Raw genomic sequence first — 19,550 nt, 5'->3', positions numbered from 1 at the left:
AGCACCAGAGTCAGATGTGTGGTCGGCTGTTTCCCAGCCCAGAATATCGGGCAGGCCGCAAGACACACCTGGCCCTGCACTGCTTGAGCAAAACTCCGGAGGAGAGGAAGTTACAAAAGGGATAAACATAAAAACAGATGACAGCAAACTGTGATCAGCACTGAGAAGGAAAGGAACACGCCTCACAATGCAGAGCTGCGAGCTTTCCCGTCGGGGCTGCTCTGGGGGCGTTCATCTCAGCTAAACAAACTCTGCTGCTGCACCAAGGCAGGAAGGCAGGGAGCGTGTGGCCAGGTAGACAGGGCCTTGTTAATCATACTCATTCCCCATTAAGCTGCAGCTGTCACGGGCACTTACCTAGTAAACAGATGTCTTCCATAATCATCACGCACTTTTCTTGGTAGTTTTATTGCCCCACTTTGAGATGAGGTCATTGAAGCTGGGGAGTTTGCTGCATGCCCGTGATCACCATGGAAATACCCCCACTGGTCTTTCAACCTAGACTGGTGTGGCTGTCATGTCCCAGCCCTGTGAATGGCATCATGTTGCCTCTCCCAAGTGGCCCAAATGACTGACATTGATATTCTTAATTCATAGGAAATGGTATGTGACAATAGGGGAAAAAGGTATTAAGAAATTGTTTGGAAAACTAGAACAAAATCCAATTCTTCCCCAGCTGGGGGAGCGTACCCTGTGTCATTCACCCCACTCACTGCGTGTCACCTCCTCCCTGCCGACTCTACGTTCAGAAGCCACTCTGAGTCTTTGAAGAACATTTTGCCTCATGACATTGTTGACTAGGCCCCGTGACCTCTCTGTCCCTGGTTAACTCTGTCTTGAAAGCCATTTAAATTTCTTGCAGGCTCCTCCTCTCAGAAGTAAGAATATCCTCTTTCGACTTCTTGATGCAGCTCCTTAATGAAGATCTCGTGAAGGAAATTTAGTCAAAACCTGGGAGGTATGCACACAGTGACTGCAACCTCAGCACTTTATGAAGTTCGGAATCAGATTTGTGGGTGACTCAGGAAAGGCTTTTTTATGGTAACAAGGGGAAAGTGAAAGGATGCAGGCTGTGTGAGACTGAAACATCTCGTTCCCAGCCAGCAAGGCACCTGCGTTCAGGGTGGTGTGTGGGGAGTGCAGAGTTCTCACAAAGAAAGAAGTGTTGTGATGGGAGGGAGGACAGTTAGGTACTTTACTGTGGAGGGAAAAAGTGGGTTAAGCATTTCCTGGTTGAACAAGAGGATTGTGACATGATGTGCTTGTATTTTGGAGAGAAGGGTTTTGTGGGGACAGGCCTAGGGAGAACGCTCTGTGGCTGGGGAGTCAGCACAACAGAGAAACACAGAGAACCGGGCAGACCCCAAGGCCCCTGCTGGGGAAGAGGCTGCCCGCCAATTCGAGCCCTGGGGGCGGCTTCTGTCCCTTAGCTGGGGCCTCAGAGCTCCCTTCACAACCCAGTCCTGTTGATACAAGGAAAAAAACGTGAGGCATGAGAAGGGCTGTGTCCCAGGCTTTGGTTGAGCCCCTGGGATGTGTCCCACCAGATTTTGTTCCTTGGCTTCGTGCAGTAAAGTATTCAAGAGCAAGCCAGTGTTGAGAAAAGGTAGATTTATTCACAGAGACACATTGAAAGGCAACAGAAAGGCCACGAGGTGTGGGGTTTGGGTGCTCAGATTAAAAGTAGGTACACACTCCACAGAGTGTGGTCTTTCTCCGAAGAGGGAGAGAGAGGGGTGACCGCGAGGTGGCGCTGTGTTGCTCGTTTTCTTGGGCTTGGTGGTTTCATTTGCTAATATGTAGAAGAACCAGCCTAAAGGCAAGGGGCTGGGATTCCCGGGGAGTTGGCCATTTCCCACCCTTTGACATTTTGTGGCTAGCCTTGGGACTGCCATGGTACCTTGGGGCATGATATTCACCATGTTACTATTACAATGGGTTTATAATGAAGCTCAAGCTCTGCTAGAAGTTAAATCTCTTCATCCTGAGCCTCAAGGCCTACTGGGGGTTGAATCCTTCACCATTTTGATGTTAATTGCTGTGGCCTTCCTTGAATGGCTGTGCTCTGCCCCTTCCATCCTGTCTCACTGTGATGACACAGAGAGAGCAAAGGCCGGGCCCTGCCTGTGCCCCTGCATTTAACAGCGTGAAGTGTGGAGTGGGCTTATGATGACTCTGAGTGGTGAGAAGGATGTTTCAGATTTTGCCACGTGAGACATGGGGACCTGCCAGCAGCCATCACAGATTTATCTCAAGGGCATTATCGCTTGTGTTGTTACGGAAAGAAAAGGCCAGCCAAGAAACAAGCACTGAGATTTTTTATGCTGGCGGGCTCAGAGGGGCTCCTGTTCCGAAGCTTTGAGCACCTCCAAGACCTGCACATGAGGTTCTGTAGGGTTAATTACAAGTAAGGGGCTATTAGCCAATAAGGCTCAAACAACAAAAAGCAAGGAATCAGTACACTGAAGCTTATGAATTTGGAACAGATCACGTTACTGACAATTGTTGACCTTGGATTTACGAGTTAGCTTATTAGCCCAGTAAACTGACACTAAACTTCAGATTTACGAGTTAGCCCAGCAATACTTAGATCAGTAAACCGACACTTATCACACTTAGATTTGTGACTTAGCTCGTTAGCCCAGCTGGGCTTTTCCTTCACAGTGTCACTCATCTTTTCTATATTTCTTTTTTTTTTTAAGTATTTAATCCAAATTTAATATCAGGTTTTTTTGGAAAGAAATTTCTCTTTTTCTTTTCTTTCGGACTCTTTTGGGGGGGGTAGGTTATTAGGTGTATTTATCTGATAGTGGAGGCCCTGGGGCTTGAAACCGGGACCCCGTGCACGCTAAGCACACGCTCTACCACCCCCCTATGATCTTTTCTTTTTGCTTTAGCTGCCAAGAATCTGACAGCTGAATTTCTAGTCGGACTTTAACACTTGCCCTGACTCCAGGGAATCCATATTTATGACTTTACCTCCCCCTGGTTTCATTTAAGTATTGAATCTCCAATTTCTCTTCACTCTCAATTTTGCCTTTTTGTTGTTATGGTTGTTAAGGTGTGTTTAAAAAAATTGTTTAATTTCTCTTTTAGCAGGAGGCTGAAAGTAAATAAATATGTAAACATACAGCACACTTAAATGCTTTTATACATTCTAAGCTGTTTAGTCGTTACTTAAAAACCGAATTGAATATTAAAGTGATAACATTTTTAAATTATTTTTTTAATTTTTTACAAAGATATAGCTGATTTAAAATGATATGTTTCAGGTGTACAATAGATGCTCCATTTATAGTTACTGTAAACATTGGCTGTATTCCCTGTGTTGTAAGATACATCCCTGTAGCGTTTTTACATTACATGTTGCAATTTGTATAAGAAAGTTGGGTAACACAGAGTCTGGGGCATGGCTGTGTCTGAACCAGGGTCACGCTCACCCTGCCTGTCAGAGCCCAGGCCCTCACTCCTCTCTGCAGGGCAGCGAGTGGAGGCAGCCCTCATCAGCGCTGGCACCACCCTCTGAGAGTCAGTGACAGCAGTGTCTGTGTGTGGATGTGCAAATTGTTTTTCCAGGAGCTTTACATGCATTTCTGCATTTAATAATTAAAGCCCTCCTGTGAGGAAGCGTTTTATGATTTTAATGAATAATACATTTTATTTTGATATTGATAGACTTCAAACCTCCGGAAAATTTACAGAAGTAGTACAGTAAACGCTTAGATACAGTTCACCTTAAAGGGCACTATTTGTCCTTTTGTGTCTGGCTTATTTTAGCATAAAATTTCAAGGTTCATCCATATTGTAGCCTGAGTCAGTACTTTATTCTTTTGGTTTCATAATATCCTTTTTCTTTTTTTTCGTTTTTGGTCTATTTAAAAATATTTTCATTGAAGTCTAGTCAGTTTATAATGTTGTGTCAGTTTCTTGTGTACAGCACAAAAATTCAGTTAAATAGGAAAATACCTGTATTCATTTTCATATTCTTTTTAAACATAAGTTACTATAAGATATTAAATATATTCTCCTGTGCTATACAATATAAACGCGGTTTATTCTATACATACTCAGTATCTGCAAATCTTGAACTCCCAATATATTCCTTCCCACACCCTCTCCCCTCTGGTAACCATAGTTTGGTTTCTATGTCTCTGTGTCTGTTTCTTTTCTGTAGATAAGTTTATCTTTTTGTGTCTTTGTTTTTTGATTTTTTTTTTTTTAAGATTCCACATGTGAGCGATTTCATATGGTATTTTTCTTTCTCTTTCTGGCTTACTATTCTTAGAATGACATTCTCCAGGTCCATTCATGTTGCTGCAAATGGCATTATTTTGTTATTATTTTATGGCTGAATAGTAGTCTATTGGAGAAATATACTACAGTCTCTTTATCCAGTCATCTTTCAGTGGATATTTAGGTTGCTTCCATGTCTTGCTATTGTAAATAGTGCTGCTATGAACATTGGGGTGAAAGTGTCTTTTTGAGTTAGGGTTCCTTCTGGATATATGTCCAGGAGTGGGATTTCTGGGTCATATGGGAGATCAATTTTTTGTCTTTTGAGGAACCTCTATACAGTTTTCCACAATGGCTCCACCAAACTGCATTCCCACCACATTGTAGGAGGCTTCCCAATTCTCCGCAGTCTCTCCAGCATTTATCTGTGAACTTCAGAATGATGGGTATTCGGACTGGTGAGAGGTGAGACTTGATTGCAGTTTTGATTTGCATTTCTCTGATAATGATATTGAGCATTTTTTTCATGTGCCTATTGGCCATTTGTATATCTTCATTGGAGAAATGTTTCTTTAGGACTTCTGCCCATTATTGAATTGAATTGTTTGTTTTTCTTTCTTATTAAGTGTAAAAGCTGTTTACATATTCTGGGAATTAAGCCCTTGTCAGTTTCATTTATTGCAACTGTTTTCTCCCATTCCATAGATGGTCTTTTTGTTTTGCTGTTTGTTTCCTTTTCTGTGCAAAAGCTTGTAAGTTTAATTAGATCCCACTTGTATTATTTTGCTTGTATCTCTATTGCTTGATTAGACTGCTCTAGGAAAACTTTGTTGAGATGTATGTCAGATGTTTTGCCTATGTTTTCTTCTAAGAGGTTTATAGTGTCTTTTCTACATGTTTAAGTCTTTAAGCCATTTTGAATTTATTTTTGTGTATGCTGTGAGGGAGTAGCCTAACTTCATTGATTTACATGCAGCTGTCCAGTTTTCCCTATACCATTTTCTGAAGAGGCTGTCTTTACTCCATTGTATGTTCTCACCTCCTTTGTCAAAGATTCAATGACCAAATGTTTGTGGGACTATTCTTGGTAATTTTGTTTATCCGTTCATTGATGGATGGATATTGTTTGTAACCTTTGGCTACTCTGAATGATACTGCCATGAATATTGATGTGCAAGTTTTGTGAGAATATATTTTCATTCTGTTGGCTGTACAGTTGGCCCACCATATCTGTAGTTTCCACTTCATGGATCCAGATGGCTGATTGTAAAGGAACTCGAACATCCTTGGATTATGGTATCCAGGGTGGGGGTTTCCTGAAACGAAATCCCGAGGATACTGAGGGATGACTCTATATTTAGGAGTGGAATTGCTGTGCCATATAATTCTAACCTTTTGAGGAAACACCAGGCTTTTCCAAAGAAGCTGTACCATTGCCCCTTTCCAACGGCTGTGTATTGAGGGTTCCCATTTCTCTGCCTCCTGACCAACACTTGTTATTGTCCATGTTTTGATTATAACCATCCTAGTGAGTGTAAAGTCAGATCTCATTTTGATGTTGATTTCGCTAGTGATGCTGAGCATCTTTTCATATGCTTATTGGCCAATTATGTATCTATTTAAATACTTGGCATATTTAAAAATTGGGTCGATTTTCTTTGTATTGGTCAGGTGTAAGCATTTGTTTTATATCCTGGATACTAGTATCTTATTAGATATATGCTTTGCAAAATTTTTCTCCTATTCTGCAGATTGTCGTTTCACTTTACTTTTTTTAAACATTAAAACAATTTATTTCTAGGGGAGGTAATTAGATTTATTCATTTTATTTTTCTTGCTAAGGACGCACTCTATCACTTGAGCTACCCCCTTCCCCTTTCATTTCACTTTCTTGATGATGTCCTTTGTAACAAATGGTTTTAATTTTGATGAAGTCCATTTTATCTTTCTTTTTTTTCACTTGTGCTCTTGGTATTGTATCTAGAAAGCCATAGCCTATCCTAGGACCACAAAGATTTAAACTATGTCTTCTTTTAGAAAGCTTATACATTTAGTTTTTACATTTCCGTCTGTGATCCATTTTGAATTAATATTTTATTTGTTAAATAAAATACGGGGATCCAGATTCCAGATTCATTCTTTTTCCTTCAGATACTCAGGTGTCTCTGCACCATTTGTTGAATAGACTATTCTTTCAATAGAGTGTTGTTGGCACATTTCTGGAAAAATGACTGTAAATGTAAATTTCCCCCCTGGATTTTTTATTGTGTCTCATAGATTTATGCATCCAAACTTATGCCAGTACCATAATGACTTGTGTACTATAGATTTGTAGTAACCTTTGAGTGAGTCCTCCAACTTTGCTCTTCTTTTTCAAGATTGTTTTGGCTGACCTGGGACCCTTGCACTTCCATATGAATTTTGGCATCAGTTTTTCAATTTTTGCAAAGAAGTCAGCTGGAATTTTGATAGGGATTCCATTAAATTTGTAGATCACTTTGGGGATTCTTAACATTTTTAACAATATTGTCTACCATTCCATGAACATGGGATGCCTTCCATATATGTAGATCTTTTAATTTTTTTTGGTGATACTTCAAAATGTTCAATGTGCAAATCTTGTAAAATTTTGTTAAATGTATCTCTCATTTTATTTTTAATGCTGTTGTAATTGGAAAGGCTGAGCTTTCTAAGGGTGGGAGTATATATCAATTTATTTATTTCTAGGATTCCTACACAGCAAATACCCTAGATTTATATTTGCTACATAAATCTATCCACAATTCTTCCCACCTCCGTGTCATAAGAAACCAAGACCCAGGTTAAGCTACCTGAACACCTATGTGGAAGTGAGAAGTGAGATCCTTGGGTGGGGCTTTGTGCAGATTATACTGAAAGCTTATTCATTATGGCTTCATCTTAATTTCTTTTAAACAATCCTCTCAGTGTATATAGTCAGATACATTAAGAAAATGCCCTTTCGATGTGTGGAGGAGCTAAGACTTTAATTTTCAAATAATTTCTAGTGAGAGTGTTGTACTTGAAACTAATTTGCATCAATCTTTGAAGATTTATGTTTCAGGAGCTTTGACTAAAGAACACCTGTCTTTATTCATTAGTGACAATTAAATGCTCAAGCAACATGTACGAGTTTGAGCAAACTGTCCCCGCCCCGTAGTGCTGGTTGGCTGCAGCTGTAACTGGAGTCAAGACTTACCTATCCCAGTACGCTTGGGCGGATCTGCTCAAAGGGGTTCGTCCAATAGTTTGTCGGTAGTCTTTTGGACAAAGCCATAAAGCATTGATTTAAGGTTGCTGGAATGCATTATATTCTTATTAATATTAAGTAAGCAAATATTGAGTGCTTACTGTATGTTGGGAATTGTCCTTTAGCTTCACATGAATATTATTTCGCTTAAAACCTCTCATATTTCCTTGTTATTCACACTTTACAGATAAGGAGTCTGAGGATTAGGTCTTCTCTCTTTTGGGGGGAGCTCATTATCAATGATGGGAAGTTGTAAGGAAAAAAATATTGATTCATCCAGAGAAAACAATTTTCTGAGAGTCAGCACTGAAGAGGGTGATCATTGTTTGAGTGAGACGAGCCCTGGGTTGTACGGAGTCAGCATCCCTGTCCTGGACACGGCACATGTAGCGCTGCATGGTGGGTGAGGCGGCGCGGCTGCGCAGGGAACGCGGATGCCGGGCCATTGGGCTGTGCTCAGGCCCGGTGGGGCTTTCTCCTAAGGGAAGTGGAACGTCATTGTCAGATTTTAAGTAGGGGAGAGGGGTGCTCTCGTAGATCACTTTTGTCTTGTAGAATGCTTAGAAACATTTAGAAGGCTCGGCAGGAGGTGATGTGATAAGTCAGAGTAGGGTGGCTGTGAGGTGTAGCAGTGTTCAATTTTCAAGTGATTTTCAGTCCCAGGTTTGTGGCTCAGTAGCCATGTCACTTTGGATGACACATTCAAGGAAGTGAAACAATTTATCTTATTAATTGAAGCAGTGATATACCGACTTCCCAGGACTTCTGTGGAGATCCAGTGAGATAACGTGTGCACAATGTGCAGCGTGGTCCCCAGCACAGAGTTAGTGCTGAGGGAGTGCCAGTGAGAATCTTGTAGGTGAGGTGTGGGTGGTGGGACACGTTGACTGAGGAAATTGGGCCCTGAAGGAGGGGTCCAGTCACATCTATGAGTGATGGGACTGAGCTGGGAGAGGCAGAGAGACCTTGACCCCCTACAAGGGGCCCTGGGCAGGACGGCTATTGGAGGAGCACCGTGAAATCAACTATTTGCAGGTGAAGTTGGAGGTGCCCTTGAAACATCTAAGTGCAGTGCCACAATCATAGAGGAGGTCTAGGCCCGGGCTGTGCATTTTCCTATAATCTCAATCCCTGAGGACGCCGAGGTATTGATCATTGAACGTGAAGATATACTTACAGGACAAGTGAATAGTAGTATCATCTCTGTCATCAAAGCTCACGTCTCTTTATTCATCACTCACTTTGCTAATTGGGTACTTACAGAGCTCACTTCACCGTCCTCACCTGGGCTCAGGCTCCACAGAAAAGATCTTGTGTATCTCCCTCTTTTCCAGAAGAAAACACATTTAGCTGGTAGACTTCTCTACCTCGCCAGACTTAGAATTTTAGTTTGTTGATTTAATTCTGTTTTCTGTTGGCCGTCTCCTGACAGGAGAGACATTTTACCTCATGGTCAGGTTTCAATTAGCTGTTACTGAGAATTGCTGATCTGATCCATAGTGTATGTTTTCTATTAACTTTCTAGAGTACTTATCATTTTTCTGTCTTTGCCCTTTAATTTTGTTTCCTCTTCAATGTTCTATCCTATTTGGGGCCTTATTTTATTTTTTAATTAAAAATGTCCGTTAGCAGTTAAGAAAACAAAAGCAAAGAAAACATGCACATGATAGCTAGATTTAGAAAATATCTAGTGTGTTTTCTGTCTCGGCAATGGAGGGTTCTAGAAACTCTTGAAAACCTTCATTACATAAGTTCCTTAAAATGCTGATTAAGAAATAAGACCTTCCTTCCTCATCTTTCAAGCTGCACAGCTAATTGTCAAGAAAGTGAGGGGAAATCCTCAGAAGCCAAGTCAAACCAGAAAGCAAGGATTCTGGGAGATACTTGAGCCTTAGAAGCCCTGGGGGGCCAGTTGGCTCCTGAACTGATTTTCAGTTGCCTTGACAGGAGGGCAGGAGGTGAGCCCCAGGCCTCTCACACTGGGAGTTGGATGGCTGTTCTTATGTAAGGCCAAGCACATCCTGAATCCTGCTGTATAAAAGAGTGAATTAGAAAGAAAAGCAAAAAAGCATTCCTCAAGGCAAGGAAGTAAGGAAAGTCAATTTTTTTGGAAGCGGGGGAAAATAACATATCCAATGTAAGTATTTAGTTTAAATCTGTTCTGGCATGAGAGTGACAACAAACTCCTGGCAGAAAATCACAGCTCCTCCCGGAAAGAGAAGTTGTGTTTTGAATGAATCAGTGGGCAGCCATTCTGAAAAAGGTCTCCAGAGTTTTCTGGATCAAGATACTGGACCCAAACACCTCCCTTCCATGGTCTCATTTAAATAACCAGAAAGGTTTTAAAGGAAAGAAGCCATAATCATAGTTCTATTTATTGACATTAATATATGCTAGGAATTCAGAGGTGACTATGGAGTTGTCTCTTCTTTTATGGATCTTACTTTCTATTTGACATAGTTGGGGATCTTGTTGGAGGGTGGTGTTAGTCTGTTGCAATTAGCCAGGAGAGGAGATTAAGAAAACAGTGAAGGGTGGGTGACATTTTTAGCTGAGGACAGTCCTGTTCAGTTGGTTTGTAATTGCAGACTCGTTGAGTTGTCACTAGCGGGAATTGATCTTATGGAATTTGGACTTAACTCAGGCCTCTTCAGAATGGACAAGTGAACCTGGAGAAAGACAGTCAAATCTGTGCAGACATTAAAGTCCACGTGAACGTGGTGTATCCCTGAGCCAAAGATCGGAAAAGTAGGCAGCACTTCTTGAGGACAGAGGAGTGGTTTTTAAGGTTCTCCAAGAATGAATCCCAGGGAACCGGGATGGCCAGTTGTCAAACTGTGACTTTGCTCTTTGGACGGTGTACCCACCGAGGTTATTGGCCGTTTATAGGTTTCCATTTCTCTTTAATGCATGACAGGTGATGAGGACGTGGGCATACACTTTTGACACCTTGTCGAAGTGACTGGGTACCTGCCTAGAAGCGCAGGCACAGCTATGGCTGCGCCATACATCTGGCCGCCCATCCCGCTCTCCGGCTCCGTGATCACGGCAGAGTGGTTCCTTGATGACCTGTCCGTCTCCTCTGTGACATCGTAACCCAACAAAATACCGGAGCGTATTAGCTTGGCTTTGTTCTTTTCCATCCTTCCCTTCGAATGATGATGACTGATAATGGACCCAGTTACGTTTGCAGATGATTTACACGTAGGGCTTTCAGTACAAACCTCGTAATCCCCACTGTGTGATCTAGAGAAGAAAGTTACATTCTTTCCAAATTGTTTTGATGCACTTATGTGGGAAAATGATGTACGTTTGAATATGTATTTCCTTTATGAATCATCATGGCTTGAGATGAATATTTGTAGACATGGAATGAGTTTTCTGTATTTGAACTGTATGGTCCCCTAAATTCTCCCCAGCTTTTTAAAGTCATCACTGGAGTGCTACCTCCAGAGTGTCCCAAAGCATCCACCACTGCCTGTTCTTCGGACACTGTGAGTTTCCAAGTTGGAGAAGGCTGCTCGCTGTTGAGGCATTCTCTGGCACATCTCTGGCTGGCTGATGTGAACTTAGCACACAAGACTTGGCAGACAGTATCTAACCATGGTCACGTCCATTTCTGGAACACTCATGGAGGATTTTACACCTATGCTAGTGGCATACGTTATTTCATTTAGTTTTCCCAACAATCATAATTAGATTTTATCACCTGTATTAATAAGGAAACTGTCAAAGCGAGTGATGTGCAGACTTTGGACTGGAACACGGGTCTTTCTGATCCCTGTCTCTGTTCCCTCCCCAGCCTATCCTTCCAAATGGCCAGGAGACTCTTCCTCAGTCTTGAGTTTCCCGCTGATGTTACCACTCTCTTTGTTTCTGGAGAGGAAAACAAGTCTAAACTTACTTTCCAGTTGGAAATGGAATGGAGAGTTAACGTTGGAAGCCGGGAGAGTCTCTCCTGTGATGAAGCGGTCTCTGAGCCACTTCCATGGGGACGTCACATCACTGTCTGGGCCCCTTGCACAGCCTGGGCACAGGTGATAAGCCAGATGTGCCGAGCAGTCCTCCCGGACAGGGAAGTGCGTTGGAAATGAGTTTGGGTATTTGGTTTCATTACATAGGTTCCTGAGGGCCTTGGCCTGGCACTTCAAGTGGGACCACTCCCTGTCCCACAGACTCGTGCTCTGGGCCCCTGCAGACCTGACGTGGCCTCAGCCTGAGGCTCAGTGCCCTTGGTGATGAGGAGCATTTTAGTCCATGGTCTGCCGGAGGCTCTGACACTTCTGGGCCGTGGGAATTTGTCCAGGATGATAATAATCCTCCCCGAGATTCAGATTTCCTTGCCTGTGAGCCGGGGTAGTAATAGTTTCTGAAATGATTGTAATGATTCAGTAACGGGCACAGCGTGTGCTGCCAGGTAGCTGGTGTTTAAGGAGCAGAAGTCGCAGTCACTCTGTCAGCCTCTCACTGTGTGCTCTGTGCTTTGAGAGGTTGTGTGTTTGGTGAAAGTCCCACCTAAACCCCAGGGTCTAGATGAACTGTTGTTCCTTTACTTTCCCGTCCTTTTCCTCTTTCCCTTCTCTGTGTCCCATATTTAGGTAGCAGATTCCTCTGTTTCAGGGAATACGGAACTTTCTAGTAAAAGGAGAGGCGGAACTCGGAAAGGTGGGGCCCAGAGGGGGTCTGGAGCATCTGCACAGCGCTGCTTCCCTGCATTTCTGCATCCGGTCCCATCAGTGCATGAAGTCAGCCTTCCTCTTCCTTCCTGTGTCGTTGGGTCTCTGTTTTAAGGGAAAATATTTTACGGGTCTTTTTTCAATTACATGTTTTGTTCAGATGCTTGTTGCTTTTCTCCCTGTGCTTCAGCATTCCTAGGAGAGAATTCAGCAGTGCAACATCCTCTCCGAGCTCTATGAGTTGATCGGCTTCCACAGCAAGTCCGCCTTCTTCAAGCGGGTGGCCCCCGTGCAGCGCGCGGCCCCCAGCATCACGGAGCCTGGCGGGAAGGCCTGCTACCGACTCCTTCTGCAGAAGCTTCCTGGCTACAGTCTGTCGCTGGATCTGCAGGACTTCAGCAAAGGTGTTGGAACTAAAACATTGCTTCAGTCCCATTAACCATGCCTGGTTTGGGCCCTGCTGTCCTGTCTCATCAGGGTGAATTCTGATTCGTTTAGAAAAGGGCTCAGCAGACTTTTTCTGTGAAGGGCTTGGGAGTAAGTATTTCAGGGTCTGCAAACCTCCTGATCTCTGGTGCAGCTGCTCAGCTCTGCTGTTCAGACGCCAGAGCATCCGGACATTCCACACACCCACAGAGCTTTATTAACAGCAGTGTCTGGGGCTGGATTGGGTTTATGAACAGCAGTTTGTCCCTACAGCCTCCTCACTATTGACGCCTGCACCAGAGCGTGCATTTGCGACAATCGGTGAACCTGCACTGACACGTCATCATCACCCAGAGCCCAGACTTGACACTAGGATTTACACTTGGTGGTGTGCACTCTGTGGGTTTTTACAGATGTGCAATGACATGTATCCACCGTCACAGCATCATACAAAGTAGTCTGTCTTAGTGACCTTAAAATGCTCCGTGCTGCACCTCATTCATTGCTTCTTCCCCTCTAGCCTCTGACAGCCACTGATCTTTTAGTCTCTGTGGTTTTCCCTTTCCCAGAACACCATACAGTTGGAATCAGACAGTTGCGGAACCTTCCCATATTGGCTTCTTTCCCTTAGTAATATGAATTTAAGGTTCCTCCATGTCTTTCCATGCCTTGATAACTCATTTCATTTTAGCACCAAATAATAGTCCATTTTCTGGCTGGATCACAGTTAATCCATTCACCTACTGAAGAACAGCTTAGTTGCTTCTGAGTTCTGGTGATTATGAATAAAGCTGCTATTAACATCTGTATGCAGTTTTGTGTGTGGACATAAGTTTCCTTTTCGTCGAGTAAACACCAAGGAGCACAGTTGCCGGATCATATGTTAGGAGTACGTTTAGTTTTGTAAAAAATTGCCAGACCGTCTTCCAAAGTATCTGGGCAATTTTACATTCCCACCAGCAATGCATGAGAATTCCTGACGCTCCACATCCTCAACAGCATTCGGTGCTGTCAGCGTTCTGCGTTTTGGCAGTTCTGACACGTGTGCAGTGGTACCTCGCTGTTTCAGTCTGCATCCCCTTGATGACAGATGCTGTGGAGCATCTTTCCGTAGACTTCTTTGGCATCTAGACTTCTTCTTTGATGAGGTGTGTGTTCAGGCATTTTGCTCATTTTTCAATCAGGTTGTTCATCCTTCTTGTTGAGTTTAAAGAGATTTTGGTATATTCTGGATATCAGCCCTTTATCAATGTGTCCCTGCCCTTCACCTGCAGCACCGGAGTTGTCCTTTGGGTCTCAGTGGAGTGTCAGCTCTTCAAAGAGGTTCCCTGACTTCCCTCAGCCTAAATACTGTCCTTGTATTTTTCACTTTCATTGACTCATTTTGTTCTTTTTAAATAGCATTTCCCATAATTTGTAAGTACATTAACAAAAAAAGGGCAATGATTGAACACCACCTCCCCCACCAGGCTGTGTGCCCTGTGAGAGCAGAGGCCCTGTCCCCACTCACCGTTTCTCATGACAGCACATGGCACATGTCCATGTAAAGGTGTGTAACGTGGGGCCAAACCTGATGAGCAGCTATGATGACATGTGTTGGCTACCATTTATTGAGTAGACTTTGTTTCTGATGTAAATTATTAAATCACATGAATGAAACTTGTTTGTTTTGAAAAATAAAACAACAAAGCACACCTCCATTTGATTGGTACTTTCTACTTAGCCTTCTGACACAGGAGGGGATGTTCACAATCATTTTGTGGAGGAAGTTGGGGAGGTAAAGTAAGAGAGTGAGATCAAATAAAGTAAAAATGATAACTATCAGTTGGCATTATTTTCACTAAGACATAAAAGTTACTTTAAACCCTATCTCAGCTGTTGTTCTGTTGTTTTAAACATTTCTCATAGAATTAAATGGAAGCCCACTAAACCCTGAAAGGGAAATTGTGTGCTCAGGTCCTGAAAAGTGTTTATGTCTATTTCTTGAAATGCACATTTTCCCTGCTGGTTACGGAATTTCGAGGCGGGAACACAGCCGTGCGCTGTGTGTCTGCCGGCTTTACGGGCTGCTCACTTTCATTTTCATTTTCTTGTGTTGCAGTTTATGAAGGTTTTCCATGAGGTATATTGCTCAGCATTTTCCTGAATGAAGGATTGAATTTTCCACAGGAAATCTTATGAAAGAGAGTGACAAGGCACATGGGTTTCCCAAAAAGGAATACTTTATGTAATAAACTCTCACTATGGTGAACTTTTTTAATACAAGCCAGTTGAAAATTTTATCACTAGGTCATAGGCCACAAATCTGTCTTAAGAATAAAAAGATTCAAATTTTATAGAAGAAGCAGTTTGAATCAAGTAGAAATTATGATTTGTACACTAGTTGGTGTTAGAACTTATACTCAGTCTTATCATAATTGCCTGTGGTAGGAACTGGATCATTATTTATTTATTAAAAAAAAAAATCCACTAGGTGCTATTTGCCCCATTCTTGATGCAGCAGTGCTGAGGTTAGTTAAGTTGGGCCATTTAGGATTGTTAGCTAGGTTTACCAGACATTGATTTCAGCCTCTTTATCTTTTTTACAATCTCTTCTTTTTTATCGGCCTTTGGTCTTTTGACAACGTGGAAATACTTCACGGATCTGCCTTTCCCTTTTTTCCTGTCTTTGTGGGAAAAGATTTCTGAAAGACAAACTACTAGGATATTAAGGATTTTGTGTGGGGTAAGTTTATTCAGTTCTAAGGTTTTCAATTAATACGTATTAATACTTGCTCTTCAGCTAATGACAGTAAAATTATAAACTAACTTAAGTATATATCAGTAAGTATAGTACAATCAGCCCATCACCCAGATTAAGGAATTCACAAACTTTTCCATATTTCCTTTATTCAGACCTTTGTTCTTTTATTTGTCCTTTGTTGAAGTTTTTGACAGCAAATCCAAGAAGACATGTCATTTTACCCTATGTACTCAAGTAGACATGTCTGAGAAATGAGGGCCTTTTCTTTGATCAGGTTTTTCCATTTGACTTATGTGCTCGTTAAGTACCAGCTTTATCAGGCATCTCACTAGGCATTAGGGATCCTTGGGGCAATGAGACAGTCCTGGCTCCCAAGGAAGTTAAGGGCTGATGGAAGAAACCAACACAGGAGCTTGCGTGCCTCACTTAAGGTCCCTGCTGGATGACACCAATTGGACAAAATTTGTGCACAATACAGTAGGAATCACAGAAGGGACTGATCAGACTAGTAGGACCGGCCGTGAGAGAGGCGATCATCAGGGCTACAAGAGGAGGAATCATTTGATCAGAATCTGAAATCCTTTCTGCCAACCTTCCTACCAAGCCCCCAGGGCCCATCACACACAACCCTGTGCTGTAACTGTTTTTGATTCCAGTTACCACATCTCTTTCAGGAAGGATTTTAATGTGGAAAATATTTAAAATCAGTAATTGTTGCCAGAAGGGACATAGAACAAGGAACATGGAAACAACACAAATGTCCATCAGCACATGACTGGATAAAGACGAGGTGATACATATATACAATGGAATACTACTCAGACATAAAAGATGCCATTTGCAGCAACATGGATGGACCTGAAGACTGTCATTCTAAGTGAAGTGTAGTGGAAAGAGAAAGAAAAATGCCATATGACTTCATTTATGGGGAATCTAAAATTAATAGCAATAATAATAAGACCACAAATGAAATAATATTATTTTGATTTCTTGAATATGTGTAAGTACATCTGACTGTCCTTTGTGATAGGATTACCATATTCTGTTTATTCTTTTGTAGATGTCCTTATTCCTCTGGTAACTGTAATTTTAAAAATCTAAAGCTCTAATCTGTTCTTAGAAAGAATAATTAGTATATATATTTAAACTAAAAAATGCAGTATGCTCTATACATGTATTTACATGCAATATGTGTATGTGAAGTTGAACTGTAATAATTCTACCCGATAAAACTGAAAAAGGAAAAAAATAAAAAATTTATTTAGCAAAATCACCCCTCTTTAGATATTAAAACGTTCATTTCTGAGATTCTGTGAAAGACGGCATGGAAGTAGGTTTTAAGATTTTCTCCTTGCTCCTCGGTGAGCAGCCTGGGCTGCAGAGCTTGGCCGCGACAGGCACCCAGGGCTTACCGGCTTGCTTCTCACTTGTTGGGAGGAAGATTACTGCTTCAGGAATATTTATGCTCTTAGAAGCTGCTGAAAACCCCACAGAGCTTCTGTTTACATGGGGTGTATCTGTCAATATACCCCATTTTAGAAATTAGAACAAAAAATTTAAACTCAAGAACTGACAAGCATACGCTGTCCCAGCACGTGGTCAAAGCAGTGCTGCCACGGTGGCGTGTGTTGGTTCTAGGAAAAATGCACCGAACACTCAAGAATGAGGATGAACCCACAGATCTCATCTCAGCAATGCTATGAAGAGGTGGGACCCAAAGCCCCTAAAACAGTGCTGAAGTCCCCAGATGTCTCAGAACACACAGAGCCATGGGATCAAGAATCCAGTACCTCATGGATCATCAGCCGTGGAGACCGTGTCCTGGGTCAGGAGGAGCAGAATTAGGGATAGCAGGCACACATTCCTATTGACAGCAAAGCTTTAAAGGTTTTGAATTGACTGAAAGTTTGGCAAAGTTTTGCATTTAGACTACTACTTTTCCTCTCCTGGAGACGTTAGAAGGAAAACACTGATTAATAGAGGATGATTGTAATGGATTAATTATGATACTGATGACATGGGCTGCGAACACTAACCCTGCACTCAGTGTAGACTAAGCCTTTTATGTACACAATTCATTAGGTCTCCACACCCCTGCAACGTGGCATTAAGCACTCATACAACCATGAAACCAGTGACTATAAAACAGTCACAAGCCTTCCTCTCCAGCGTGAGGTAGCAAAACCAGTAAGGTTTTTCAATGACAAATGCCAAAATCATATATTTTTGGGAAAGAAAGCAAATGAAACACTGAAGAACAATAAACCAAAAGAGCAGATAGAATGGAAAATTTTATTGAAGAAAGCAATGATTGATTCAATTAAAACAGCTAATGTCCCTGGTATAATTGAACCATCAATCCAAATTTTTGGAAAAGTGGGTTGTGAAATTACTGTTTCATTTAATATTGGAATTCCTATTTGGACCAATTTCATATGCACCACTGTTGTGAGGTTAGATATTTAGGTAAATAACAATATTCCTATTTTTTAAGTTAACAGGAATCATAACACAGGACTCCAGATTTAGGGAGAGAATGCAAAAAACTACTATCATACTCCATCCAGTAAGGACAAGTGTCCCTGCATCACCAAAGCAATGAGAATTTGCACAAAGAAAACACAGTTCCAATTGTGACAAATATGAGACCGTGAGCCATGAGTTACGAGAACAAGCAACTGTTTAAATGCCATGGGCAAATTTTTTTTATCATCTTGAAAACATCACTGATGTTCTAGGAAAGAAAAATAATTGTTTTACTAGCAAATCCAACTGACACGGGAGTTTTTCCAAGTGAGAAGGTGATTCCAAAAAGTGCAGTAAAATGAGTAAAGATGATCTGCGCAGTGACGGAGATTGTCTTAGACTAACCAGCACCACGATTCCCGGTTTTACACTAGCTTTCTGCTCATCACCTCTGACACAAGAACTCATCAAATGATTGTTTTTTCTTTAGGGAAAAAAGATAAATAAAATCTAACTACAAGATGTGGTATGTAAAGCAGTAATGAACTTTTCTAACCTTATAATGCAGCCAGTGTAATGTAGCACTTATTCGGGCACTAGAATTTTTTAATTTATTTCTTTTATACCCTATTTCTATCCTAAAGGAGACACTTAAAGTTTTCTACTTTATTCAACGTATCTTGTGAGGGTTGTGATATACACTGGTATGGCAGTTTTAAGAGATTCAAAATCGCCTCTGTGGTTGTGGTCAGGAAAGACAAGGCTCCCTCACAGCTGCGACGGAGAAGGAATCCCCGGAGTCAGCCTCCGGGCAGCTTCCGAACCGCATTTGCTTTCACTTGGCACAGGACACCATCAGCAAGTGTAACTCTGACAAGGCGATTTCCCCGGGGACCTGGGAGGTGCTCTAACATTCTGAAGCCACTTGTTTCCCAGTTAGGTAAGGCTTGGAAAAATAGTTTATTAGAAGTGACTCCCTTTGTATGTGCCTTTTGTCCTGAGTGGTCACTAATTAGCATAGAATATAAAATACCCCATAATATAAGAGTTTAGGCACCACATCTTTCCATCTACCTGTCTATTTGTTTATCATATTTATAGTTAGGTTACATTTTCTATGACGTTCACTTCCGGGCACAGAAAAGAAAGGTTACAAAATATTTATTGTCAATAGGGGGGACTGGGTCTAAGGGTTAAAAACCACTCCTGCTAACAATAAAAACCATATAATAATTTTAATCTCAGTTGCATCAGACCTTCCAGAATTACTCCTTCAAATTCACTGTTAAAACAGTAATGGAATCTCTGTTCTTCCAAGACTCGGGCCTGATCGCCACCCATCCAGACATCAGTCTGTGGGTCCCTACTTGTCCTCGAGGCCCCAAGACACACCTTATGGGGTGAACTTTCTTCAGTGTCCCTACTGTAGGGGAAACCAGGAAGTCCCAGGCACTATCCAGGAGTCACACCTACCTGCAAAAATCAAAGTCATGTGACTGAAACGGGACAACCCAGGTGGAGTTATAGGACTGAAAGCTCACCAATAAACAGGTTTGGGGGCCTAACCCAAGCCCTCCAGCTCCTAACATGAAGGACACGGTGTCCCAATTAGCCACGAGACTGGGGGGCTTCATTACTCTATGAATAAAGGATTTGTGCCAGTGCCACCTTTAGACAGGGAACCCCAGAACCCAGACTTGGAAGCATCCTGTCCCCTACCCTCTGAACAAATATTCTC

At 42.0% G+C, this 19,550-nt stretch overlaps 1 protein-coding gene across 6 annotated transcripts in view; it reads left to right on the top strand.

Moving 5' to 3' along the window:
* Positions 1-16,619, top strand: part of LOC141579467 (uncharacterized) — a 198,487-nt gene extending 181,868 nt beyond the window's left edge. For 5 of the 6 annotated variants that reach the window (XM_074375746.1, XM_074375669.1, XM_074375673.1 and 2 more), the window contains 2 exons: positions 863-958; positions 12,368-16,619. The gene's annotated coding sequence lies outside the window, so the exon portion shown is untranslated. The remainder of the gene's footprint in view (positions 1-862; positions 959-12,367) is intronic. The other variant, XM_074375684.1, reaches the window with a different exon arrangement.
* The last annotated feature ends 2,931 nt before the right edge of the window (positions 16,620-19,550 follow it).

The sequence above is a fragment of the Camelus bactrianus genome, chromosome 2 (assembly GCF_048773025.1).
Source record: "Camelus bactrianus isolate YW-2024 breed Bactrian camel chromosome 2, ASM4877302v1, whole genome shotgun sequence".
Lineage (NCBI taxonomy): Eukaryota > Metazoa > Chordata > Mammalia > Artiodactyla > Camelidae > Camelus > Camelus bactrianus.
The sequence above is the reverse complement of the archived record's forward strand: the minus strand, read 5'-3'. Positions and strand labels throughout refer to the sequence as shown.